This window comes from Anser anser (assembly GCF_964211835.1).
Source record: "Anser anser genome assembly, chromosome: 10".
NCBI classification, from domain to species: domain Eukaryota; kingdom Metazoa; phylum Chordata; class Aves; order Anseriformes; family Anatidae; genus Anser; species Anser anser.
Window position 1 is genome coordinate 5,473,114 of NC_139730.1, and position 27,164 is coordinate 5,500,277.

At 41.4% G+C, this 27,164-nt stretch overlaps 1 long non-coding RNA gene across 1 annotated transcript; it reads left to right on the forward strand.

The window, feature by feature from the left end:
• Positions 1–9,653: 9,653 nt before the first annotated feature.
• Positions 9,654–26,501, forward strand: LOC310904680. Its single transcript, XR_014588530.1, has 3 exons — positions 9,654–10,221; positions 20,843–20,950; positions 21,386–26,501. It is a non-coding gene; the product is annotated as an uncharacterized lncRNA (long non-coding RNA).
• Positions 26,502–27,164: the final 663 nt, after the last annotated feature.

The following is a 27,164-nucleotide window of genomic DNA, read 5'->3' on the forward strand; positions in this document are numbered from 1 at the left end:
CACTGGCTCTGGATTTTCCTTCTTGTCGTTTCCCACATTGCTCTTGGGCTGTTTTTAGCAGTCATTTCAATAAAGTTTTCCCTCTTGTACATATAAATACAACGCCCCAGCCTCGCATAATAATACATCTTTTTTCTAGGTTGCCTCCCATCTCCATGATTCGCATGTGTGTCTTTTTAATGAAAACTGTAGAAACAACCAGGAACAAGGCTCCCTAAATTGATAATCTGTTACTGTCATCCTCCCATGATAGACAAGGGTTACTTTTTTTTTTTTTTTTTTTTTTTCCTGAAGCCAGTGTGAATTTAAGTCTATCCCACTGGTTTGGTTTAATTAATTTAGGAGCTAAAGAGGGGTCCAGATCAGAAATCATAATCCTGAAACTGTCTCTCAGTACTCCACAGCATGCAATAGGTAACAATTAATATATTTTCCAGTTATATTTCAGAGCAGTATTTTATATAGGAAAACTACAATTTCCTGAAATACACCGCTGGATAGGTCACTGAAATTAATATTTTAACTATGAAAAGTGCCACAGAGGCTTGAGCAACAGTTAAGGATATGTCTGATACTGCAGTACTGCTAAGGCCAACATTTCCTTGGTGCTCCGCATGGTCTCAGAGGAAGGTACATTTTATCCCAAATATCCAAATGATGTTACTAAGCAGCTCATCTGTTTTGCCAAGATTTGCAAACAGTTCTTGTGTAGTTTGTGAGATCTGAAAAGATCTTGGTACATAATGCCTACAAATACTCAGGCTGATGTGTTGACTGTCGTCCCACACCCTTTGGGCTGGTCGTATATATGGTAACAATTTGATACCATAATTGGATAAATTCAAAGCTTAGACTTAGGTCCGCATTACAAATACTTGTGGTTGCAAGCTTGAAATTCTCTTTCAATTACTTAGTGTTTTATTTACTTAAAACATACTCAGAAAATACCAGTAAACTTGTTCATTAAGGTCAACATAAAAAAAAAAAAAGACTTGTATGCTGTGCTCTGTCAACAAGACTTTTTTTGATTAAAAAACAAGCAAACAAAAAAAGCAACATCTAATATAGTATTTTAAACGTATAAATAAATGTATATTTATTTACTTACATTTTCCCTAAATTAACATTAACTGATTGTCATTGTACTCATATTTAAGTTAAATTATTCTATCTATTTCTGTTTGTGTAATATTAATTTCAGAATGGTCCAAGGAGTTCTGACTTCTCTCTCTCTCTCTCTCTCACTATTTTATTTTCATGTCTCCCTCTAATAGCAAAAAGCAGTATTTTCTGCCAACTTACAGAAAAAAACACCACACCATTATCTTTGTATTACTCAGACAGGGATAAGACTGTAGACATGAGTCTTCTGTGATGAGAAGAAGCCCTCTGGCATGCAGTAATCCGGGGTACCCCAGCTGCAGAGTCTGATCCAAAGCCTATTAAAAGTGCCATCCTGGGTCCGATTACTTTCAGCCTGGCTTTCATCCAGGAACATGCCCTTCTTCTGAACAGGAAATCAAATTTTGGAAACAAATAAGAAAAGGATGACAAATGACTGTAGCCTGTGCTAATTTCCATTTCATGGAAGTTCCATGGAAATCAATAGATCAGCTCCTAATCTCAGTAGCAAAACTTCAAATCTCATAGTTCTCCTGAATTTATCTGGTTTAACAGCTATGGGGCCTGATGATTTAGTTTATTTTTTTGTTTTACCAAATTACAGCAGTATTTATCCCAAATCAGTATATCCTGCAAGATAAAATGCAAAACCATGGCACAATGCAGACACGTTTCTCTTGCAGAGCTGTTTGAAAAAATTTAAGAACTTTGAACACTTTAAAGCTATTAAATGGTCAGCTTTTGAGTTAAATATGTCTTTATACTGACACTGATCTCACAGGAATGCAACAGTCTGTACCATAAATCCCGGGCTAAACCTTCCTCTCTGTTGTTCCTTGATGTGCACGTCCAGTATACGATTTCCTGTGATAGGCTAGGTAACAACTCACCCAGCCCCATGTCACTAAACTGGAAGTTGTCTTCAGTAAGGTTTTGCTGAAAGCAATGTCACTTTCCAAAGAGTCTTCAATGGAAAATATTTTATTTCACTATAAATGCCTTGAAGGAAGAATTTAAATTCAGTAGAATCTAATATAACATGTCATTTTATATTCTAGCATTCCACTAGGCAGAGGTAACATAGTTCAGTGAAAGCACACTTTCTTCCCAACATGCTGCTGAGCTGAAACAGTGTGTGCATTTTATATATTTTCTCTTCTTTTTGGTCTTTAAAAGAATTTTTCAATTTATGAGCTTTAATTTTTCATAAATGTAACCACTTTTGCTTGGCAAATAGAGGGCTGAATGAAATTTGCTGCAAGTGCATTCCTAACTGAGTCAGAAGCAATTGAATAGCTCGGGAAAATAGTTTTTGGAGCTTTTGCTGCTTGGGCTAATTGCTGGGATTAGTCAAGATATATCAAGCCAAGATATATTGGTTTGATAGTAATGTGTATCTTAGACACCTGGAATTATTTCTATGCCTTGGTAGGTTACCTGAGAGATTTGAACCTAATACATACCTGTGAGCACCTTGAATTTAAGATAACATTGAAAATCAGTCCTGGTCTCAGGTACAAGTATACCCGAATCAGATGTTTCACATGTATTTAGTCAGAATAAAACCCCTGTATAAATACTTTATAGAGTATTGTGTACAGTAATTAATAAATACAATTTTCTAAGAGCTTTCTGAACCTTGAATAAACATTACTTAAACAAACATATGCAAATTATTAATAGAAACTGTAATATCTCTCTATCTATTATTCTTATTTGGCCCTAACTATTTTGATATCAGAAGATTAGAAGAACAGAACTGGTTGGCCTTGCCAAATAGGAAAATTAAATACTCCAAAGAATAGAGGAAATAATTTTAAGACTGAAGCCCCACACGAATCAAGGAATAAAAAATCTTGGACTGCCCAAACCTTGTTGTTTAACTTCTAGTGGTGTAATCTGTTTCTCCCACTAGCTGTGAGATATCCTTGTGTGACTGCAGTGGTGTTTTATGTATGTGAACCAACCTTGCAATATAAGGTGACAAACAAAAAAGATGGAAAAATATATAAAATGGGGAAAAAAAAAAAAAGTCTACTTGCTACCTCAGGCTTTAAAACTCTTCTTACACACTTCGGCACGAAGTCTATTAAAGCAGAATATAGTGGAAATACAATATACAGCAATGAATGTCTCCAAACCAGCAATTTAGCGCTAAAGCTGAGGGCAGTTCTTATGCACCGACTTTTAATACCGAGACGATTTGTGGTCTCACAAAGTTCCTGCCTTGGGCAAGAATTGTGCTGTGCTCTAATAGGTCTAGTTTGTTGACTGTCAGAATAATGGAGAAATTGGTAGCAGAGGGCCTGAGCGCTGTAAACAGCTGAGATAATTAGAAGGTCTGTCAGGAGGAGAATAAGGCTAAAGTAGTTTACGTTCTGTCATAGGGCGGAAAGCATTCATTCAGAAGGCTGCTGGATAATGCGGGATGCATTGCCTTACATCCCAGCAAGCTTGGTTGCAGGTGGGGAAAGAGTGCTTCTTGTCAACTTGGCTTCCTTTGCTGGCTTTCCCACTGCATGCTTGCAAGATTTTATATTTATTATTAATAAAATAATACTTCCTGCAAACAGAATGCTGACTTGCATTTTTAACCCACGCTGTGGGGCTAATAGGGAGCTTAGGGTTGGGTGAGGCAGCAGAGGGAGGCTGAGGAAGCCATGAGAGCTGAAGGAAGCCCCTTGTGCAATGCAGATGCTAAAAGTGCCGTCTCCTGAGGAAGTCATCCAGCTGATGGAGGATGCTCCCGTATCAGTGAAGCAAAATTCCACAAGTTGTGAACACCAGAAATCTGGTGCTTTAGCCGAGAAACTAGACAACAGGAAACCTAGCAATCTAGAAATCGATGCCACTCAGTCATTTCAAGGCAATGGCTTGTCTCAGGGTGAAGAAAACCAAAGCTTTCAGTGCTGAAGTGTGGTTTTGGTACTTAGTTTAGGGCCTGACTTTCGGGAAAATGAAGGTTAGCTGTCACCTGCATTGCAAATCCTGTTAAGGGTTTGGAAACTAGGTAGGCAAAAGGCAATTGCTTGAAATCCCTGGTATTTCAGAAATATGGAATTAGTGTGCATATTCAGGAATCAGTAAGGTTTGGAGTTATGTTAAGGTTAAGGTATGTTAATGCTTAATAACAAGCAAATATTAATAAGGTTTGACTTGTAGAGAAACAGGGTGGGAGAGGTGGACCAGGGACATGGCCAAGAGACCTTTGTCTTTCTCACTCTACCATTAACAGCAGTCACACATTAACTCAGCCTCCGCCTCAGTGAAGGAGGCGGCCTGCCTCATGAGCTGGGCTGGGGGATGTCTAGGTGTCAGATGATTTGAAGTTGTCTTTTACACATGCTGCCATTGCTTACACAGCACAGGGCCTACCTGTTGAAAACATTCTTGCATGCTGGTTTTACTTGATACAAGTCTCTCTGAGGGCTCCCCACATTTTCCTGGATCTGTGGAAAAGATACTCAGGCCAGGACTGGGTGTTTTGGACACCACAGAAGGGGTAGGCCAAAACCACCTCAGTGAAGAATCAAGGAGCCTACTTCCACTCAGATATTTACTGACACACTTCAATAAGGCAATATTTGTCAACATTTGGCCTTTCTTCCCCTCCAACACCAACATCCCTTCTGCCCTCCTGTGTTTTGGCCTAAGCGGCCGACCAGCCCTTTAACTCAGCTTCCACCCCTGCCTCCTTCTGTCCTTCTGAGCACCTGAATGGCTGTTGCTTTAATAATTCGGTTGTCTTCCTGACAGGACCAGAGGAGTCTTTTTTAAGCTCCTGCAACAGCAGGCAGCAGACAGTGCATGATTGCACTGGGACTTGAGAGCAAACTCCAGCTCGCTGTCAGTGGCTGTGTGCCAGACAGCTCAGCCTGCCGAGAGCAAAACCTTGCAAGCGGCTGAGCATTTAAAAGGGAGACTGTCAACATCCGTCTGAGCAGCAGCGAGCGGGGGGATCACCACAGAAAAAGGGAGAATGTCTGAAAATTGAGGTGTATGGGGACAGGTGGCGTAAAAGGGCTAATTATCTTCCTATTCCCCTCGCATTGCCTATTACAGACCACCAAAAATAGCATCTACTTAAGGACTTTTTTTCCCTTCTCCCTGTTAAGTTAAATGGACGTCCCACCTGTCATTGGGTGAAGTGGAATCACTCATGGAAGCTGGAGCTGGCCAGAAGCCACCTCCTGACAGCGAGAGGCAGGTCTGAACAACAAAGTTTGGATCAAGATCTGAACTTCTCTCACATCCAAATGTGCTTGGATCCAGGACGTTGGCTGACACCCATCTCTGCTACATCTATACCGTGATTATGTGTGAATGGCCCTATTGCTTCACACTGCACTCGGTGTAATCACTTCCATTTGGGCATCATTCTGCAAGAAAATCTGCTGTCATGATGGCCGATGTGCGATGCTGTGCTGGATGAAGATTCCTTCCTAACCCTTACAAGACATCAGTTTTCACCTGGAAACAGACTCGTTGAGCTTTACTGATGACAACTTCCATATTTACAGTTCTCATTATTAAGTCAATTTTAACTCCAGGTTTAAATGCGGGATCCTTTCCCAAATGGGTATCAAAATATGATCCACTTGACAGCCTGTGCGTACATGCAGTGGGCCTGATTCTGATTCTTCCTTCTTTCACATCTGCTTCATGCCTTTGCAACCCCATTGACTTCAGTGGAATTGTTTCTGATAGGGATTTGATGAATTCCATATTTTCCTGTGTATCACCCACAGATTATCTATAAAAACTGAGATTCATCAGCAGTGCAGTTTATACACAGATGTAAGTAATGTGAGGGGAAGTTTACTCTGGGGCCCCCTCTTTCCCAGTAGCCCTATTGCCTCTAATGCCTCTCTCATTTTCTTACTTTCCCCAGTATCCCCCTTCTTCATATTTCTCCCTACTTTGGGTTCTGCCCAACCCTGATCAACTCTGATTTTGGGTGGCTCGTGAGAAACTACCTGAGGATGTATTTTCAAGAGTCACTATTTTTTAAGGAACACCAGTTTTTAAAGCTACCCAATGTATGCAAAAAACATAGTAACCAATATATATATTTTTTTCTGTTTGTTGTTTGAAAAGTAGTAGCAAAAGAAATTGGTTGGGTCAGCCTGAAGGGAAATTTCAGTTTTCTGGATGGAATTAAAACTGGAGGGGGAAAAAAAAAAAAAGAAAAGAAAAGAAAAGAAAAGAAAAGAAAAGAAAAGAAAAGACCTGTTAGATGAAATGTTTCATTTAGTTGTCAGGTATTCTTCTTTAAAACTTTTAAAATGTAATTAAGTTTGGCTAAATTTGTTCTAAAAATGTCATTCTGAAATAAAAAAATGAAATGATTTGTTTCAAGAACTTTAAAGTAAAACTCTGACTTTTTCATTCTATGCTTCCCAACAAGATATTCTCTGTTTAACATGTATTCCATGAATATGTTTCTCAGGAAAAATAATGCCTTTAAAATCTACTTTTGATTAACATGAGGAAAGAGGTGAATGAGATCCTGCTTACTTGAGGAATCATTTGCTCACCCTTAAGGTGTGAAAAGTGAACAGAGGTGAAGGCCAATAAAATCTGTAATAATTTTTGGCACTTAAGCTCTTTTTGGAAGTCACGTACACAGCTGTGATGAACTACAGATAATGTCACGTAGCTAACCCAAAGTCATATAGCAAATCACTGGCAGAACCAGCAGAACAAGTATACTGTGTTCAATTCCTTGCATTACATAACAACCACAAGAAAATTGTTTTATATAAAAATGTGTAGATAGTCCATAACCAAAACTATCATTTTCACTTCGTATTGTGGTCTTTCCAATACTTCTTTTAAGTGAAGACTGCACGCAACAATCATGGCTGGATGCTCTCTGTTGAACTTGTACCAAAAATGTGGTCTCATTTCTTAAGAAAAGTATCTGCTAAGTTTTGACCTCACAAACACTTCAGCTACTGTCAGAAGAAAAATGCAATAAATAGTGCTATAGGAAGAAAACAAAATGATTATCCTGCAACCTAGTAAGCAATTACAAAGGGCAAATTGCTTGTACCCTCTGTAATTTTTTGCCATTAGGTAATTAACATCAGAAGTATTAACGATCATTTTAACAAATTACTATATAATTATAATGTGTTTCTTCATTTAGCTATACATACTGTACAAACCCTTCTAAGATTTGTGTATTAATTGAAAATGCATTATTTATTTGCTGAGCTGAGTAACAACCCACACTGGTAACTAAACCTATTAAAGAAATGCTGGGCTGATTGTAACTAGCTGTCAATCTATGGTTACCAGAGCAATTCTTAGTGGATGCGAGTGTCACTGGCCAAACTCAAATTAAGGATCAAATGAAAAACTGTAATAGGTCACAATACTCACTGGGATCGCAGACCTAGAAATGTCACATCTCTGACTCGTGTTAACTTCATCTGGAAAGAAAGCTAAGAGTGGAACAAAGGAGCTCATGAGTTTACAGGGCCAGCACATGCTGGTGGCAATGCTGCTTCTTAGATTAATTAATTTCATAACATTTCCATAATACAGTTTTACTTAGTGTACTTTTCATAATCTAATTTTAGTTGAATTGCTTTGCACAATCTGCTCAAAATGTGTTTACGATTCAGAATTGTTAGAGTCCCCTTTTCATTTTGTGCTTTGCTGCCTTTTTAAAATCTGCCTAAATTGGTGAAATAAATTAGGGGAATGCTGCCAAAAGCATCTTTTTGTACTATCCTAACATTCAAACTAATTCACTTGGGCCAGGTTTACAGCACTTCCCATGAATCCTCTCCTGGAGGTGTGTGGACAGGAGGGTGGATGGAAGAGTGAACTTCAGGGGGATGCTGCAGATTTTTCTGTGGGAAGAGAGTTTTGGATGGGGGGCTGGGAAGCTGATTCCAAATTACCCATTTCCAATTTGGGAACAGATATGGCCCATGTGACCTAAGCATCTTGTCAAGACAGCTTGAATTTGAAATTGTGAATATGCATGTGATGAGCTACAGACCCAAAATGATTCACACAATGATATGGCAGATCTTTCTGAATAGATTGAAATTCACCCTTGGGCAAAAGGCCGAGAGAAAGCTCTCAAACCTTGGCTCATGTGAGATATAAGAAGCTCCATGGCTTCTCTATAACCACCTTGGACAGGATCAGTTGTACATACAACATACACATTTGAAAAAATCCAAGATCCCCTTCTGACAATTCATGAAGAGGGAAATGGATTGGAATAAATTACTCATTACAGTGCTACTCAGCTTTGGCAACAAATCCACAGGTTAAGGGAGAAGGGGAGCTATCCTAGCTGTAATGGCGTGTTATGGCCATTTTCAGTTCTGTAGGTGTTAGCTTTCTGACTAGCTGATAATATGACGTTGATGATCTTGAAGGTCTTTTCCAGCCTAGAGGATTCTATGATTTTATAACATCCAGCCACTTAGTTCATTATTGAGGGCTTCCTGCAGGACTCTTCCTCTCAAGAACCCCTGTTCCTCACAGGACTCTGGATCCTAACTTTTTTTCCCTGCTGCTTTCATTTTCAGCTGCTTGAATAGCTATGATGACACCTTACAAAGTTGCTATTGCATTCGTAATATTAGTATTAATCACACGTTCCTTGATACTGTAATTGAATAGTTTTTACGCAGATGATATTAACTGATAAAATATGGCATCCTCATGAGAAAACATTACCTTGAAATATTAGCGTTATAATATGTTAATTTCTATGGAGGATACGACCACAGATATATGAGGAGATGTAAATTTCCCAGCACTTCTGCTGACAATTTCCATGTCAACATAATTCTTAGGAATTCGTACTCACTATTTTGTGATGACTTATATGATGATGTATAACAACTTAAGGGGGTTTTAAAATGCAGTATTTTGACTAATGCAGTTTAGTAAATAGCATGCAGGACTGCTTCTTCCTTTCAATTCTGGGAAGGCTGACGCTAGCCCTTGGTACCATCAGGAAGTCAGTGACCTGAATGCCAAATGCCTAAGAGTGTGCTCAGGATGCTTTGGGCACATTGCAGCTGTGCATTAAGAGGAAGAGAAAAGGTTGTAGTGGGAGGCAGCAACATCCCTACCCAAGTATTACAAATTGAGGGCAGTACTGAAGAAAAAAAAAAAAAAAAAAGGAGAGGAAAAAAAATAGGTGGTTTAAAGGAAGTTCTGCACGTCTTGCAAAGCTGTTGGAAACCAAACTTCAGGTTGAAATTCATGACCAGGATAGCATTGTCCTGTCATTTTATCCCATCTGTAGACTGTCAATTCTGATCTTTTGATTTTGTTATGCTGTGGGGTGGAGGCATCCCAGACAAAATTTGGGTCTGGTTGTGTGTGTTAGCACGCACTGAAATGAACTGTGTCAGGGCCCACACTAACCCTTATCTCTGGAGGCAAAACCCAAGCTCCACAGCATACTGCCCCATGTCTTGCTGTTAGTGCTTGTGAATAGTTTGCACCAACACAACCCTGCTGGCCTTGCTGGCTTCTGACTTATGCTGGTGCTCTTAGTGTTTCCCTTGGGAAAACAACCTGGAATAAGGAGACAAAACCAGAGCCTGGGATAAGCAAGGGGCATCCTGAAGACAGAGAAGATGGCAGCAATTGGAGTTCTGCATCCAGAAGCAGACAACTAACCAGGCCGTCTCTCCTGGGCTAATCTGAATTAATTGGTGCTATTGGTGCCTTTGATACCCAAATGCAGACCCCCGGGGGTGGGAGTTCTCATGAAACAAGTGGCCACTTGGGAGAGCCGTCCCAGGCCCAATCATGTCATGGGCTCATTTGTCTCCCACAGTAATTCACTACTCACTTCAGTCACTTTAAATGTAAAACAGCTGCTGCTGCTTAGCCCTCTTTTAAGGTACCCACCAGCAGCTTTAAACCAATCCTGAATGGGGCCCATCCCATAATAGTCTCCCACACAGTGGTCATTTGGAAACAATTAACCCTTGATTCAAGATCCTCTTAAAGAATCCTTTTCCAAGCCCTACTCTTTTCCATTACAGCCTGTTGTGTTGTTGCCTCTCCCCTTGGATGGGAACAGCTTTATCCTTCAGGAGCAACATCCATGTACGTATACGGAACTGTGGCGGGGGGGTGCATAGAGCTGCCAGGTTTATTGTATGGATTTTGCTCCCCTTAGCCATCCTCACCAAAGAAGCTTGAAGCTACCAAATCAGAACAGAGTGGTGCTTTGTCCAAAAAAAAAAAAAATATATTTTCTTTTTCCCTTCTCCCCCTGCAGTACCTGGGGGTCTCATTCACTTCACACATGTTTGGCACTGCTGCTACCCCTTGCCTCGCTTGGTCTCCAGTGATATGATGAACTTGAGATTAATCTGTTTTAAAGAGAAGCATCTGGCTTTGAGCTAATAAAATATCAATTTGTAACAGGGAGGAAAAGGCTCAGCGAGAGGTCTCCATGCTCGGGGCTTTGAGACCCAATCTGACTTGGGAGTTCAATGCCACTTGTGAATTTTAGGCTGTTCTCTGAGCAATTCAAAAACTTTTTTTTTTTTCTATGCACCGGTCTTGACTTTCTCCAAAGTGCTGCGGTTTCGGACGAGTGGCTTTTTCCCCTGATGGGGTATCACCCCGCTCCAAATCCCGTGGGGCATCCCCCCCACCTTCCCCTTCCCATCGTGGCTCTGTGGCCAGATGTGGTGACCCCTTGCTGGGATGTTAAACTGGCAACACCCTTGATCCAGGCAGACAGACACTCAATAGCCAACTTCTGGAAAACCTCCCCCTGCACTGGACGGCTCTGACACAAACCAGCTGAAGACATTGCAATGCCAGAAAGTGTTACAGCTGGACCGCCTGACAGATTGGCAGCACGCACGCTGATTTGGGGACCGTATTTGGGGGCCTGCAAAGTGCTCACTGTCCAGGCACTGAGCCACTAATCACAGTTTACATTAGGCAATCAGATACTTTTCCACTACTGAATGATCTGCTCTTCCCAACCCCCCTTTTTTTTCACCTTATGGGACCCTGTGCGTGTATATACAGTACCTACCCTCCGTGCTTCACATCTGCACTGTGTTTTAAGCTGTATTTAATGCACAGCTACTTGCCTCGGCTCCGGCAGTGACAAGGTGCCCGAATTGCTTCTGCCCTCTTTCCTACTCCCCAGCCTGATGTCTGCCTGTTTCTGTGCTGAACCACTTGGTTAACTTAAACTGGGGTGGGGGGATCTACTTATGGACAAACCCCTGGGCAAAAAGAAAGGCTGGATGTGTTATGGCACTCTATGGGAGTGGGGTTTCTGTCAGCCTATAGAATCTGATGAGTGGTTTTAAATAAAATTCCAGAGATCAGATCTTCACTGAAAACAATAGATTTCTAGAATAATTTGTCTAGCATGCTGCCCTTAATCACTTTTACAAAGGAGTGTTTCATTAGGAATGAATCTATGTCAGCCCCATATGTCAGCTCTGATTTCTGTGTTGGCCCAGACATGATGCTGTAGATCTATGTTCGTGTAAGATAAGTTTGCCGTGGCTGGCTGTCTAATGAATATGGCCTCATTTACAATAAGGAGGGCTCAGGCCTGGCTACAACCCAGAGTTTCTATTCCAAAGAAATGCTGACATTTTGGAAAACCTGGGTCTCTGTTAGAATGAGTAGCTGAAATTTTGATATTTTCCAAGCCAAAAAAGGTGCTCTGAAAAATGTGTGCTGTATTAAAACACTAAATAACAGTTAGGTGCCAATTTAAGAAAAATATATAAACACAGAACATGAAAATTCAAATTTTAATATAAACATTGCACTGAAATTAACAGAAATGTTTTGATGTTGGCGAAATGAGATATCATAACTTCTTCTCACCAATGTTTTTCTGCCATAGCTGATCTATTCCTATGAAAACGTTTTGATTTTAATGAATCTGTATGTTTTCCACCGCATAATTATTTTGTCAAAAAAAGGAAAAACAAATCACACCACGTAAGACGGCCCCAGACTTGTCCTGCCAAACAGAGTGTTGGGCAATTGGCCTAACTGATCTCCACCTTCACTTGTGCAGGGTCAGCCCCTGAGGTTCAAGCAGAGTAGGAAGAATATTTTCAAGTTTTAACAAATGTGAAACCGCACATCTTGGGGTTAACATTGCAGTCTTTACTTTTCCTCCCAGTCCTTGCAACCAAATAGATCTTTGCTAATTGTGGCTTGATTTCCCCATCTGAAAAGTGGGAATACCGCTGTTTGCTCACCTTTCTTAAGGTCTGTGCCTAGGTAAAGCACTCATAAGCACCAATTAACCGTATTACCCAATTCCTGCATGTAAACTCAGGGCTGATGTGAAGAAATGAGCACACACAGTGTTGTGCAGATAGAAAACGGGGGGTTATTTTCAGCCCAGATTGCAGTTTCACGGTTCCTGGGGCAGAGCTGAAGCTTGCAAGACTGTTTATTTTCTTCCCTGGAGAACCCGGAATGCGACAATCAACAAACCACCCCCATGACAAAATGTGAGAGGAAAAGGACATTTATTAGGTAAATATAGTGTAAAAGTCCAGCAAGGCACTGCATGCATGCACACACACTGAGGGTCTGAGTGAGCATGGAGGGGACTTGGGGAAGGTATTATACATTCAGGCATCTTCAAAGTACTGCTAATAAAATTAAGTGTTGAAACATAAATGTTTTAATTTTAGTGCAAATGCTCCAAGCAATAGCCCATTCTGCACCTTTCCTTCCCACCCCCAGCCTAGACTAATCCATTTAGAGACAAATTTACATTTTATTTCTCCAAACCCTGTTAGCATTAATAGAAAGGTCAGCACTGAAAAGGCAGCTTCAGAAGTGCCAGTGCGCTGTGCTCTGTGGCCAGACGAGGGCACGTGGGTCTCTCACCCACTGAGTCTGACAAGAATTTGTAATTTAAGAGGAAAGTCCTCTTCTCCAGACATCCCCATGGCTCACGGAGATGATCAGGCCACCCTCTGGACACTAAGTGGGGCTTCTTGATATCAGAAGGGAAAAGGAGGAAGAAATCTCTTGGTGAAAAGCCACTGATGCTGTTGAAAAAACTGTGGACAATATTCAATGGCTTTTAAAGAAAGACAAAACAAAACAAACCATTCTGTTTGGGAATGATTTGGCTCCAACAGTGCCTTAAGTGTCCCTTTTTGATAGATTAGTTGGGCTGCAAGTAAGAGTTTCAGCACCTCTTGGCCCATCGCTGGCTTCTGGTGGAGTCAGAAATCTCCTTCAGGAGTATCCCCGCTGCTGAGTGATGATTGCAGAGCCGTGAAGAGAAAATTCTTCTGGTTTCAGAAGTGCAAAATGTTTGTATGAGAACTGTATGAACTTGATGTGGTTTGTGGTTTGGTTCCAACTGAGAACCCTGCCTTGGGAAAAGCTTAATAACCCGGAGTAATCCCATTGAATGTACTGGGCCTTCTTATGTGTATAAAATTACTTACGTGCTAATTTTTCAGAGGATCAGAGCCAAGGATCTTGACCATGCATGCTGGACATCTAATTGACTCACGGCTTTGTGTCTAAATCATGTGAATTTCATCTCAAGTTTCAAACAGATGTTTGGTCTGAAATGCAGAGTCTTAAAAAGGAATGAAGTCAGCTTCATCTCCTGGATCAAGATCCTGTGAAATTCCTATTTCTGTATAATCACAAAGCAGACGCCAGGGGAAAGCTGAATGCTCCAAATTAACGTCACTCCTCCAGGCAAACTGCATCATGCGTTGCATTGATTTTTTTTTCCCTTATACATTGTAGGGTCCTACTACTTCTACTGCCGTTAGTATTACTATAATCCAAATCTAAAAAGCCAAAAAAATCTCAAAAAATAAAAATTAAGACCCAAAGAAGCTCTCAAGCTACTTTGGACTCAGCTGTCTAATTCAAGGATAAACTGATAGAGCAGGTGGACATGCCAAATGTCATTAAGTTTGCCAGAGCCCAGCCCCGAGGAACACAAAGGTGAGAAGTATATTCCCCAACAAATGACCCCTGACCGGGAGCTCCCTGCTACCAGTCCCCCTTGCTTTTAAATTAAACCAGTAAGCCTACTTGAGTGTCTAGCTTGAGTGTTTCATTTGATTCCACTCCAGGGGAAACACAGCCTCTCAATTAAGCATTTAGAGTTTCACATGTGAAACCGAGGCACAGAGGCTCCTGGAGCTCACATGGAGAACTGAGGCAGGAGATCTGAGTTCAGCTGCTGCCTCCCCTATATGGCATGGTTGAACTGTTTCACCCTGTGCCTCTGTTTCCTTCTCTTATAAGCTTACATGCCTGAAAATCACTTTCAAAAAATTCCATGTAGAAATACATGTGTTGTGTGTCTCGTTTGTACATTTCCCCAGTGTTTCTGTATCTTCTTGTGTTCTCAGGATTGTATTAATGATCTTCACTTGACTCCCTTTTCAATGTGCTCAAAGAGAAACCCATAAATAAAGAATCGATAGGAAAGCCCAGATGTTTCTCCATAGGTGAGGGCTGAAGGAATGCCATAGCTTTCATACCATCACATAGGCAGACATTTGGAAGATTAGGGACTGCTGAATGCATCACTGGGGATCAGCACAAAGTTATTTGCAGTTGTTTCTGTAATTGCGTTGCTCAGGGAGAAAATTCACAGTATGTCTTGCTGCCTGCCCGCCTCCTGAACATGCACCCTGCCACCTGTGTGCAGTGCTGGGGTAGTGTTAATGCCCTGTGCTGTGCTAGAAGCCATATAAATTAATTGACTGGCTAAACACCTGCTCTCTGTGTTTGTTTCCTTTTTTTTTTTTCCTTTTTTTCTTGCATTTCTCTAACTAGACTAGCATTTCCTTCCTTCTTTCCCCAAAAATTGGGTAAGTTGACACCAAACAAAGAGCTTTGTTTTCTCAGCATATCAAGGGGTGCAATTCCTTGAATGTCAATGGCTGGGGTTTGCATTAGTGGTAGATAAATCTCATAAACCATTGGGTAGGAGTCCTTGATTTGATTAGGGAGACAGGTCCTTTGGTGCTGAGCCAACATGATCAGAACTTCCTCAGTTTTTAAAATGTTTAAAATTTTGGACAGGAAATCTCAAGAAATATAGATTTTCTTTGGAGATCCCAGCTAGTTGCTATTTTCCTTTGGGCAGGCCACAGGAAGGCAGCTGTCTTATAGATGTTTTTGCTCCTTGTTTTGTCTAAAGTTAATTGAGCCCAAGTCCCCAGTAGTGAGGTACCTGACCGTTTGTTTTATTGACCGAATCTGCACAGTATGGGCCAAGACTTCTGCTCGTGTAGGTCTGTTCAGCTCTACAGAAGCCAATGGGGCCACAATAAACATAGAAACTCTGGGTTGTGAATGTGTCCCCTAACACTCACTACAGCTCTCAAAGTCTGGCCCAAAACTAGGAACGAGCTGTTTTTTAGGCACCGTTTTATTAGCTGGTTGTTAAAATCTTGCTTGGGAATTTGGAGGGGAGATCCTCGTGTTCTTAAGGTCAGGACGTATGGAAGTGTCTAGAGGACTTCTTTCTGACAGAGGCATGGGTTGCTCTTTGTTGTAACTGAAGCACATAGATGTTGCTTTACATCTAATTTAGATCAGATGGGGAGGGGGAAGGAGCAGCCCTCAGCAGTTAATTCCAGACAAGGTGATTTTTGATTCACTAAACCCAAACATATATATTTTAGTTTAATAGTGACCTACCCTTTGTAAACATGTGCACAGGAGACTGTGGGTTCCCCCTGATGACATCTGAGTGGGGATAATGTGGCAGTAGAGAAATAAATAAAACCAGACACCCAGCAGTGAGGAAGACATCAAATTAAAACTCCTTAAAGAAATGTCTCACTTCCCATTTGCTAAATCACTCATTCTGTAAATGTCTTTGCTGTTGGTGCTACCACATATAATGTGATCAATAGCATTATTCTCTAGTGTTCCCCCAATTGACTGGTTGAAGAAGATGCTGGCTAGGAGAGAAAGGGGGTGGGATGTGGAGCGAGGGGGCTGGGAGGAGGAAACTGTACTTGATCCTTATGGAAGTCAGTTAAAATTAATTGGAAAAAGCTTTTAAAGACCTAAGATGAAGACCAAATGTATCTCAGACCTGCGGCCTCATCCCCGACACTGAATGCGAAGGTCATTGCAAAGCTGTAGATTTATGCGGAAGGCTTGGGTGATGGAAAATGAGACAAAAGCATTTGGATTTTATTATTCCATTTACTCTGACCCTGGGCCATAAAGGGTTTGGAGAGCCTGTTTTATGTATTCAGCTGGTTGCCACACTGACAAGCATTTGGAGCCACTTAAATAAACCACCCCAACCCACAGCTGCAACAACACCATATCAAATACAGGTTAGAGTTGAAATGTAGAGCCAGCAGCACAGCGTCTCCAGCAGGTGCATGCAGAGTGTTTTTTAACCCCCTTGGTTTTGGAATAGTTCCCTTATTTATCTATTGGCTTTGATTTAAAGACCATTTAATCACTGATATAGATTCCACGTTAAAGTGCATGCACACACAGTCATAGACACATGTACTGGCCGAGCAAGCCACTTTCTTCTGATCCTCCTGTTTCCTGATTTTTCTAGGGACTAGTACGAAGATTGAAAACCTCATGTTCTGGGCCAAAGATGGGCAATTCTTTCCTGCTGGCCCCTTCCCCAGGCTGCTCTATACACCCTCTGAATCCCTCACATTCCTGGCAGGCACTACTGCTTCGAAGCAATGAAAGAGGGGAAAGAGTAATGTATTGAGGAGGGGGAGCGGGAGTAAGAGTTTTGCTTAGAAAGAGGGGAAAATAGAGCATGTGTTTGGACTGATGACAGCAAAACTAGGTATCCAGGCGTGCTGGGAAAAGGGAAAAAGGCAGACAGTCAACCACACATCCACTCGCTCAGAAATCAGTGGGAAACCTAATATCAAATTTCTTAATGTGTCTTGCGTGCTGTATGTGTAATGTGCTGGGTTGTGTGGACATGTTGAGACTCTGCAACGGGCTATAGGATGTATATGAAGGTGGAGAGTTAAGCTTAAGTAATCCACAGACATTCAGATTTTCTAAAAGGTCTCTTTCACCCTGTCTGCCCCTCTTTTGTTCCAATTTTCCATTAATTTTTTGTGATTGCTCAAACTCTTGCTTTCAAATAGCAATATCACCACTGCGGATGCAAGTTCTGGTGAAAACTGCTACGTTTGCTCACACAAGCCAAGCTGCTCATTTATTAGATTTAAGGAAAGCAATTCACCTTTAAATAGGGATCACAACTATTCAGGGCAAAGCATTTAATAGCCAAGAGAGTTTAAAAAAATGGCAAAAGAGTATGTCAAATACATTTGAGTAACAAAGCAATTCCAGTCTCCTCTCAATATCCCACTAGCTCGAGAAGGAGGCTAATTTATGTGCTGTGAATTTTGCGCTCAGCCCTCTTCCTAGAGGCTATTCTTTCAGAAGAGAGTTGAAACACGTGATGGCTGAGATGAAATGTTGGAAGAGATTGCATTGCACTAGTCTGTATTTTCTAATCCTGGCTAGATAAGCAGGGAACAATTGCTTGTAGGACTTTTATTTCCAAAATTCACTTTTTCTATAGTTTATTTTCCTTCATAGCACATTTCCATGGGGATCAAACTGAATTCTTTTAACCAGCACCTCTAGTCATGCAGTGTTAAGAATATTACAACAAAAGCTGGAGTGGCCAGCACATCTTGCAATTTTTTAATTTATTCTTATTTTGTGTTACTCATATTTAATTTTGAGTGTTAGGCACTGCCTAATCTACATAATAATCTAGAATAAAATAGAGCCTGATAATGTTCAACAAAATTCAAGGGCTCTTTTCCATTTAAGCGCCTCTCATGAGAGTGAAAGGACAATAATATAATTTCTCACTTTCATAAAGAAATAGAATGCAGTCAGACCCATCTTAGCCTCGAAGATACTTTTGCATGACAGACAGCTGTCCTTAGCAGTAGGTGCAGCCCCAAACTGGAAATCCCAGCCCATATGCTCTCCTGCACTTGGATCGCTAGGCTGAAACTGCTTGGTTAAATCAACAGGGATACTTAAGAGCCTGAAACCTGCCTTTATTTTTGGTGCTAGTGACATGGACGCAAAAGGTGAGGATGTTCTTACATGGCCCTCAGCTACCTGTATCACAGCTGTCCACGCCCAAGGTAGTCACCCTTCAATGAACAGCAGCGGGGCACTAGGGCTCATCCTGAAGCAGTCAAAGCAGATGAATTGGGCGCGAGAAATGCCCTTGCTCTCCACAGACTACAGTGGAGTACAAGCATGGTGAGAGCAGATGCAGAAATCTACCCTAAAGACAAGTGAAGTTACACGAGGCAAATCCCAGGCATGGTCACCTTTATCAGCTCTCTGCCACGGCAAAGTCCTTGTCTCTCCTGCTCTCTGCCTAGAGCAGGCAAGTTTTGTCTCTTGATTTCTGAAATGCTCTCATTTAATTAATGTCACTGGGCTCAGCTTAGAACTATGTGAGTGAAATATAATTGTGTGGGCTAAGAAAAGAGTTGAAGGAGATGAACTGAAGGTCTATCCTGGCCTTACATGCAAAGAAACTGAATCTGAGCCAAATGTTGTGCGTAGCTGTTAGCCGTAACATAATCTGAATGAACTCTTGATCCAAACCGTTCGAAGGAGTCCGAAACCCAGGGCTCATCTTTTTATTCAGTCATTATTGATGTAGTCTCAATATTCCTACATCTGGAAATGAATTGAAAACAATTCTTATTTACTTACACATGATAATTAATCTTCCTGGACTGGGAGGAACTGATACATTAAGTGTTTCACTGGGGAGAGTCCTTTGTGCTTTACAGATATTTAAGATTAGACCTGGGTGGAAACTGGAGTTTTTTATATAGTATTTTTTTTTCCAAATGTTTGCTGCAAAATCATCTGACAAACAAAAATATATAATCTTGAGCAAAAACTGCTCCCAACTAAATCATTGTTGGATTGGAGCCTTTCTCACTGAAATATTGAAAACTTTCTATTTAAATCAAGTAGCTGCTGCATAAGACTGTGTAAATCCAACCTTCAGTAAGATAATGTTGTGTACATTTATGTAATGCTAGCAATAGTTAGGACAATTTGCCAAGGTTAATAACTATATAGGCAGAGCTGTGATACCAGCTGCTAGAGAAAGAGAACTGGAAAACTTCACTTCTTCTTTGGTTGTTAAAACTTGAAATATTCCATAAGACCCTTGCATGGTCCAAAGTAAAGAACGATTAGGTCAGGCAAAATGATAACCAAATGTGGCTGGTTTCTAGCATCCACGATAGTTCCTTTCTGTCTAGCCTAATCCCCTTTCAACTACACTAATAGGAAATTGTTGGTATGTAACAAAACTGGCAAACCCATACTGTGTGCCTTCAGCCAAATATTGCTGAGTTTTAAGTGTGATACCCATAATGGTCACAGAAACAAGTGAGAAAGACAGGAAGAACAAGCCAAGTCCAGCAATTGCCACACCGTTGCATGGAAAACTGGGGTCATTTGGCTCATAGAACTGCTGTTTGTCCGCTGTTACATGAGTCATGAAGCAAGGCAGCACAAGAACATCATACTGGTCTGTTTTATACAAAAGAGAAAGAAAGAAACATATAATAACCACATGTATAGTGATTCCTGCTGATCAGTGACTTTCCCTGAAATTGGGACAGTTGCATTTTAATTGACTTTTTCCCCTACAGCACTGCATTGGGAAATCAACTCTGATATACTTGTAGCAAGGTGGAAAACAGTTGAACTCTTGTCAGATTTCTGTGGAGATCAGATGGTATTTATTTGCTGTCGTGCTCTCTTGGGCTAGATTCAAACTCAGGTTCTACAGATTACAGGGAAAATCTTTGGAGCCTCAGATGGATTTTATGCTGACTAAATTTAGAAATATTAGCAATTAAACCTGAAGCCAGGTTCCTTTTTCTTGGCATTCCTATGAAATGTTGCATTAAAGAGAGAACAGGGTGAAAATAAGAGCTGGTGGACTAAGGAGAAGGATAAAAGATTCATGAATATTTCTGCTAATAAAAAGTGCTGAGCTTGGCCTATTTGATTCATGGGGTTATATTATGCATTATTTTTGAGTATTCAGATGACCTCCAGGAATTTGTAAAGCTTTCATAAAAGTAGAGAATACATTGATATTTTAACTGAAAGTATGCTTTTAAAGAGCACCTATCATGTTCAGACACAACTTAATTCCAATTCTAGAGAAAATATTGTTCTGTGCAGTACTAAAAACATAGGCTGTATTAATGGAGTAGATACATTTCTTTGTTCTTTCCTAAGAGAAAGTGCATCCACTTCATTTGTTTTGATGATGTTCGCTATTTATTGTCCATCATTTATTAAAAAAAAAAATATATTAGTTGTAGGCATCCAAGCAGAAGGCAGAAGCAATACCATAGAGCTGGGTAGGCAGTCACATCACTGACTCAACCAATAACCACAGCCAAAATGGTTTTGAATGCTCCATCACCTGCATATTATTTCTGCCAAATTTTCATGAGTATTTCTGAATAACAAAAGCATTAGTAGAAAATCAGACTCTGTTTTCAAGCTGTTGTGCAGTGAAAATAAAAAGGGAAAAAAATCATCACAAATATTACTGGAAAAAAAAAAAAAAAAGAATGCAAGGAAGGGGAAATCCCGGCCCAGTTGCATGTCATGCAACTTCATGAAATACTTTTACTGTTTTCAGGTCCTCTGGCAAATGCAGGCTCTGAACAAAACCCAGCCCTGTCAAGCAAACTGCTTCCTAACTGCAAGCATGGCGACCATTCCTGCAAACAAAGGGAGAAGAAAATATGTAAATTTAAACAAATTCACAGTTCTTTTTCTTCAGAAAAAAAAAGCTTTCATGTTATTTGAAATAGCCAGACTGCTAGAGTAATGTTCTTACATATAAATGGAAATCCTTTTTGATATTTACACTACTGATTTCTGCACTTTCTTTAATCTCTGCTTTCAAATTAATAGACAATAACATCAGATTCCTTCCTTGGCTCACTCAGCACTTGTGCATATTTACCCAAGTGTCTAGAGTGGAGATTGTACACATATCTCTAATCCACCTGCCTATGTTAGTTAAAAGCCCAGATAAAATCAGCAGCACTTAAATCTTAACCTTTTAAGTCTGAAATGTTTTTAAAGTCTGGGCTCATGGCAACTCCACTGGAGAAGGGGGGAGAGGTGGAAGTTGAATGTAAAACATTTCACAGCTTGAACTATTGTTTCTTTCCAGGGCAAACTGAGCTCAGGAGTCCCACAAGAGTGTTATTCTGAGAACATTAGTGGTGCTGACCAGCTCGTAAAGCTCGCCGTCGTGTTGAGTGCTCCTAGCCTCTGAGAGTCAACTTCATTTTCCATCCCGGCAATATACTGCTCCTGAAAACCTTAGCAAGCAAAAGAGAAGCAGAGGGAGAGCGAGCTGTGATATCTGGCGCTCTCCATCCGTGTTTTTGCCTTTTGTTTCAGTGTTTGGCTCCGGACCCTGTAGAGGCCACTGAGTGATTTAACACCTGGATGGCCCCAGGACAGCATTGCTGCTCTAACAGCATGTTGTGCTCCCTTCTTCCTTAAACAGTGTCAAGTCTCTTGTTGGCTTCCCTTAGGAGCTGGGCCTGGGCGAACAGATGCACCTATTCCTTGGAGAATGAATAGTTTGTTTATGTAGAAGAGATGAATGGGGCAGTAAGGCCGGCTAGGTCAGTTATTTAGCATGAAAAAAGCCATCAGGATCGCCCTGCGGTACTGCTCAAGGAAGTGTGGAGCATACAAAGGTGTACACACATCCTCCAAGCCAGCCCTCCTTGGGGAGCACTTTAATTAGGAAGGAGGGCAAATGACCGGGGAGGCCGTGTGTGGAGGCATGGGGACAGGCGGTGACAGGGCCTCACGGCTGCCCAAGCAGAGCACCACGATCTGTGGGTGTCCACTGGGCATTGTCTCCACCCGTGACATTTCTCCCCAGACCCCCTGCTCAGCACCCAAGCATTAAGGTTTATTTTTTTATTGCTTTTTCTTGTTTTCTCCCAAGCTGATACTGGGGGAAAGGGCTAGCTGGGAACAAGGATGGGGAAAGTATGTGTGCATCTTTCTTTTTGCGCGTCTCTTTTTCTCTCAATCTACCCTCAACAAGGGTGCCTATAGAATATAGCATAATGCTGTATTGTTTGGTTAGGGATTTAATTTCACTCCATCACAGGCTACCATCGGAGCCCCTGTCATTGCAATTTGTCACACTTTTTTGTGTGCTATATCTCACTGAAGTCACATCTTCTCCTCAGCCTGTTGCATAATCTCCTGGTCTGGAACAAAGCTCTCCAACATAATGAAAGAGGTGAAATCAGGAAAGGGAAAGTCAACGGTGACCGTTATCACTATAGAACTCGCTCCCACTGGCTCTGCAGGTTCAGTCACACCACGCAAAGCAGAGTAAGAAGGACATGCTGTGTTTTTTTTTTTTTTTTTTTTTTTTTTAAGCCCGTTTATTGAACCTACAGGCAGCACCATTGGCTGCTGAGATATGTAATCCTATTCCCTCCCGCAGACCACCAGCCATAAAGAGGCTGCGGGATGTCCCACTGGCCCACCAGGGAGTTGAGAGCCTCCAAAATAGATATCACAGGGAAAGAAGTGGAGAAATCAGTTTGCTTTAAAGGAAAGGATTGACTCATGTCTCAGCCTAAACCCACAATAACGTTGTGCTTAGAAAAAATACCCTAAACAGTCAGAAAGAAGATAGAATAGGTGCACTTTAAAGGAAAAATGAACATCTGCCAAAATAAGCAGGATTTTGTTTTCTATAGGAGAGTGGTCAAGGACTCTGTTATGTATTCAAGGCTGAATTTCAAGATGTAAGCTGACTGTTTAGAGCTCCGGGGGGATCATATGGTGGTTCATGAAGCTGCCCATGTGCTTGGGACTCCACACCTTGCTGCGCTGATCCAGCCAGGACTTCAGGGTCTGCCTTGCATTGCTCCTGGGGCACTACAACAATGTCTTAATGTTCTCGCTTGATGAAAAAATTAGAAACTTTGATTTATTTGTGATTCACTTACCATGACATCAACATAAAGAGCATGTTGATGCTGTAAAGGCAATGATAGTAGAGAAATCAGCTTCGTAAATTCCTATGTGGACTTTTCATATCCTGTGGAAGGGTAGGGAGTGGCCTGAGACAGATAGCTAATTCACAGGACAATAGTATTTTTGTTCTTCATTCACATTGTCGCAACTCTGCCTGCTCAGAACTTGTGAAAAAATCTGTCCGCTCTTCCTCCGGGGCTGATTTATCGATGTAGGCTCCCAGGTTTGAACTATCTGGGAAAACACTTTACCAGGCTCACAAGCAAAACACACGGATTTGTGCTTGCAGCTTACCAGATCTGGCAGCAGAATTCTTTAGAAAACGTGTTTGGAGGGTTTCTTAAGAAATGTAAATAGTGTCCTCTATAAGGAATTTCAATTTCTCCAAGAGGAACAAAAGAAAAGAAAAATCTGAAGCCCTAAATGTTTGTGGCCTTGGGTGAACTCTTATATTCTAATTTCTGCTAAAGGCTATTTTTTTTTCAATAGAAAAACCGCATTTCATCTGAAAGTTTGCACTAAAAAGTCCCCAATTTTTGATCAGTTGTGAACACCACCCTTTCACATTAAATAAAGAGAAAGTATAAGGTATTCACAAGACATGTATCAATTTGACATCAGTGTAACATTTCTTAAGTGGCTCATTCAGGAGTGAAGTCCATGACTAACAGGCAAATGGCAGTGAGATACAAGGAAAGATGGTTTTACAAAGGAGAGCAATAAGAAAGGAAAATGTTACACTGTTTGCACCGTGTGTTTTATAAGGAAGATCAGGATAACAATGAGTCACTATGGAAAGGATTTATTGGGCTACGGAGCTAAAAGTCTGTAAAGATTAAAATTCTGATGGGGTTTGGATGTGGAATTGTTTCTGAGTTTAGTTTTTATCCAGCACACTGTCCAAGTTATTAATCCCCTTGTGTTTTCTAAGCTGGGTAACTCGTCGATATGCTCTCTGGGCCAATTTCAGGCATGCCGGCCCACAGGCTGGTGTAATATTTCTTCAGGCGAATCACTGGGTGGTCTTGTCTTGTCTTGTGAAGAGTGAGAAGCAGATAGCAGGAGACTTTCAAGATTGCTGTTGCAGGCATCAGTCTCTGAGTGGAAAATAATCCACCTGGAAGGATGCTGCTTTTTCAGAGAGGGGCGGCCAGCGCTGCGATCAGGAGATAAGTTACGCTCGGAGATGTTTGCAGTGAAGGTGCAATTTGTCAGTGAGAGGCAGGGCTGGCGATTCAGCTCTCTGGTGTCTGTTAGCATCTGCCACTCGCATCCACTTGCAGCTTCTCTGGAATCGCTGAGCACTGGAAAGCGGCACACTTCACTGCCGCGCGAGAGCAGGTGACTGGCATCAGCCCTCAGTTAACCCTCCTGACAAAGCCCAGAGACGTGTTGACTAGCTGCAGAAGGTGTCTAGTGTCCAGCTTTCCTCGGTGATGGCCGTATGATCGTTTGCAGCGTAGGACGCAAAGGGAGCCCAAGTGGGACAACCCCACGTGAAAATACAGTAGGCAGGGAAGCGTGTTGCGATAGTCTCGGCTCCACAGCTGCTATCTACCATGTTTTCCTCACATCGCCGATGCTGAGATGCTCTTAGAGGAAGGAGATATGGCTTGAAAGGGAAGCAAAGAGTCCAGTTGGGACAGTTTGTTCCTACAGGCAGCATTTACCTCCTGTGAATGCTGTCAGAGAAGGCAAGATGCCAGTGGACAATAACGTCTGCAGGGAGGAGCAGGGACCTGGGGCTTTGCATGTGGCTGTGTGGAAGCCAGCAGAGTCCCTCCGTGCTAATCCCTTGGTGTCTCTGAACTGCTGAGGAGGCCGATTGCAGGTCTTTCCCTGAGTACAAGTGCTTCAGGTCAGATTCACTGTAGCTGGAGGTTTTTGCAAGTATGTTTCCCCCTGGTGTGTTGTACGCCAGGAGACAATATCTTGTTTCCTGGAGAAGAACTTGATATTATCACTAAGAAGTAGATTTAACAGAGGAATCTGGTGAATTTGTCACCGCCCTGCACAGTTCCTCTGGTTTTGCTTTTGTTACAGCAGCTTACATAGGGTAAGGAAATAGGGTGGAACTAGGATCCTTTCTGTTTTGTTGTTGTTAAAAACCTTTTTGCAAAGAAAGGGATCAGAATGTTCACAGCTCAAGCTTGACTTGGATAAGGCAGCCTTGTGTCTGAATTTATCCAAATTATCCGTACTACTGTCAGGACAATGAGTCATGAGATTTACAACACTTCTATTTCTTGTCCCAGCTGGAACTACCGCTAGAACATTTTTGTGTGCTGGTCCGGCATTCTCAGCTCTGGTCCCATCTGGAGTGAGTAAGATGCACCTGAGTGGGAAACACTTAGCCGAACATTTCAAAACAATGAGGCACAACATTAGAGACTGAGATCTAAAGGTTCATGTTATCAGGCCTAGGCTTGAGAACAATTTTGTGTTTGCTCCAATAAAGGCAGGTGCTGGACTACCAGGATAGAGGCACCAGAGATGTATCTGCTGCCTTAAGGCTCAAAGGACAGAGGAAACTTCATTAAGTTTTGTATGAGAATGAGCACATGCCTAAACACCTTTATTGCTTATCCTTGTTTTTGGTGTGGCTTGTACAAAAATTGTATGGATCTTCAGCAAAAAATTTGCTGAGCAAGTGAAAATATCTTGAATGGAGTTTTGTTTAAAGGACACCCTTCATGAAACAGAGTGAGGAAAACTACTGCCAGTCAGTGTATCTTTGCAATGCTATAATCTGTTGCTATTTCTAGATGTTTTATGTAATGATGAGGATTTACGTGAGATTTTTCTCAGGAGCTCTGCTGGGTCCTAATGGCACTAAATTCCTATCATTGGGTTTCAGGACACAGACTCCCACTCTGCAAGCTGATGTGACCAAGGCAAATCACATCTGATCAAGTTTTCTGTAGTTCTTCAGCAAGTTCTTACAAGTGCTTAAGCAGGTTAAGTGCCCAAATCCCACTACTTTAGTTTTGAAAAGCTGGCCTTTAGTCTCTCTAGTACATATGTTCATAGGTATTTATGATCCCAACTACCTCTCACAATTTCCCCCTCTGTGCCCTCAGCAAAGGATGGAGAATAGCACTACCTTATCTGCCAGAGATATTGGGGGGATAAGTACATTAAAGATTCCTCAGAAGTCACTTGGGCTGTTTCATCTCACAGGTGTATTTACATGGCTTGATTTTCTTCCCATGAACTCATTTGAAATAAATAGAAATGCAGTGGTAATATAGCTGGTGTCACCAAAGAATTACTCTTATAATGTCATATCCTGCTCAGAGGCTGCATGGGTGCAGAACCCAAGTGTCCTTCTTTGGAGAGGGCTTGTTTCAGTTAAACAAGGGTTGAGGTACGTATAAGATGGAAGCCTTCCTTCCTACTCTCTCGCCGTGGCTGTGGGGGCAAAATGAAGCTTTTGCAGAAGCATTTCTAGTTCTATATAGCCACCAGCTGAAATATCAGAATTAATCTGGTATTCATTCCTATTACCTACCCCTTTATTTCTGAGGCAAAATGAGCGCAAACACTTTGGTTCAGAAAGATAGGAATTTACACTCCAGCAAATAGCTGAGCATTAATGACATTCAGCCTATATGGAAGCATATATCTTATAGGAAACTGCATTGGTTATGCTTGAGAAATCTTTCTAGGACAGTCATTGCCCTGAGACTTATGCATCTGCATAAAGTCTACTACATTAGAAACTGAACAGAATGGCCCGTCTCTCCCACGGTCTTAAGTTAGCACTTTTCCTTTTGTCTGGGGCACCCTTTTCTAAACTTGAAATCCAATTGGCCAACAATCAAAGCCAATTAGCACGTGAGGAAAATAAACCGCAGACCCCACTTCTATGTATTTCATGGGCTGTTAGAAAGCCTAGTTAGCTCAAGGCATTAGCATAGTTCAGGATCGGT